Raw genomic sequence first — 2001 nt, forward strand, 5'->3', positions numbered from 1 at the left:
TAGTGGTGGTTGTCCATTGTTTTCTGGGCTGGTATTTATGGGGTTTAATTCAGTTGCAGTGGGTTTGGTTTGTTTTGTTTTTTTTTTTTTTAATTGCTGCCAAGCTGTGTTATCAGAAATAAACCATATCTGTAACAAGCAGAAATTCCATTTAAAAAAAGGGAAAAAAAAAAGAAATTCAAAATAGAAAAAAAAGAAATAAAAATCATTTTCTTACCATGATTTGTCAGTCCCTGTGTTCTCCAGCTGCAGGCACCAAGGATGGCATATTGAGAAGAAGAAATTTTTCCCAATTTCTTGGGAATTCTTTCCCAATTTCTTGAGTGGGTGGAGAGGGACTGGGGTAGAATTCTCAGAGAAGCTGTGGCTGCCCCATCCCTGGAAGAATCCAAGGCCAGGTTGGACAGGAACACCCTGGGACGGTGGCAGGGGATGGAGCTGGATGATCCTTAAGCTCCTTTCCAACCCAAACCATTCCAGGATTCTGTGATTCCTGCTCAAGGCTGGATGGGGCTTGGCCTCTCCTCTTGCTCTTTGTGTGGGATCAGTTGGAATTGGGAAGTGGCGGAAGGAAGTGGTGGAAGGAAGTGGCGGAAGGAAGGAAGGAAGTGGCGGAAGGAAGGAAGGAAGGAAGTGGCGGAAGGAAGGAAGGAAGTGGCGGAAGGAAGGAAGGAAGGAAGGAAGTGGCGGAAGGAAGGAAGGAAGTGGCGGAAGGAAGGAAGGAAGTGGCGGAAGGAAGTGGCGGAAGGAAGGAAGGAAGTGGCAGAAGGAAGGAAGTGGCGGAAGGAAGTGGCGGAAGGAAGGAAGGAAGTGGTGGAAGGAAGTGGCGGAAGGAAGGAAGGAAGGAAGGAAGGAAGGAAGGAAGGAAGGAAGGAAGGAAGGAAGGAAGTGGCGGAAGGAAGGAAGGAAGGAAGGCAAGAAAATCCTGTTCTTTTCTCTCCACATCCCACTCATCACAGCCAGCTCTCCTGCGTGAGGGAGAGGAGATTTTGCTCCCGCTCCTGCTGCTCCTGCCTTCCATCTTCAGCTCTTGCTCTGTTTGTTTTTGGGGCTCTGCTGTTTCCGAGGTGTTTTTATCCCAGGAGGGCTCTGTGCTTGCAGCAGGAGCTGGATTCTGTCCCAGGCTCCTCTGCCAGCTGCTCCTGCCACATTTCCAAAGCTCTCAGCATCCCTGATCCCTCACACTTGGAGCCAGACACTTCCCAAAGTGTCACCTCCCCAGGGACAGAGCAGAGGCGTGAACGCTGCCCTGAGCTTTTCCACATCTTACCTCCATCAATTCTGGTTTTCACTTCTCAAATCCATTGGGAATGCTCCCACTTGGGATGTCCTTGCTGTTGTTGATCCCAGAAATCAGCCTGCACGAAGGGGTTTGAATTCCAGGGAGATCCCACCGAGTGCTGCCTCTCCCTCGATCCTGCTTTAACAACAGACCTGAAACTTTCCAGGGAATAAATCAGCTCAGCCTGAGCAGTGCTGGTTGAACAGCAGCAGAATCTGGAGTAAAACAAGCTTTAATCTCATGGCAGAGGCCCATCCCAGGGATAATCCAGGGAAATGGCAGGAAGGAGGCAGAGCCCTGGAATCCAAACGGGGCCGGGAGCTCTGTGGAGCAGCAGCTGGCTCTGAGGCGATTATCCCACAGGGGAAGGCGGATTGATTTGTTTTTATGAACACATCCAGCAGTTTGCATCCATCTCTGGGAGTTTTTATAATCCCTGCCGGGGCTGGGGAGGGAGGGAGGGAAAAAGGGAAGGAGGGGAGGGAGGGACTGTTCCAATCTGAGAACTTTGACGAAGATTGAAAGTGATGGTGCTGGGGTGACACTTGGTGTCTCCTGGCTTTGACTCCTGCTTTGTGGTGACACTTCCAGCCCTCCCTGCTTTGAGGTGACACTTCCAGCCCCTCCTGCTTTGTGGTGACACTTCCAGCCCCTCCTGCTTTGAGGTGACACTTCCAGCCCCTCCTGCAGCTCCCAGCTCTCTGTGTCTCCCACGTAGG

This window comes from Zonotrichia albicollis, chromosome 18, assembly GCF_047830755.1.
Source record: "Zonotrichia albicollis isolate bZonAlb1 chromosome 18, bZonAlb1.hap1, whole genome shotgun sequence".
Classification (NCBI taxonomy): domain Eukaryota; kingdom Metazoa; phylum Chordata; class Aves; order Passeriformes; family Passerellidae; genus Zonotrichia; species Zonotrichia albicollis.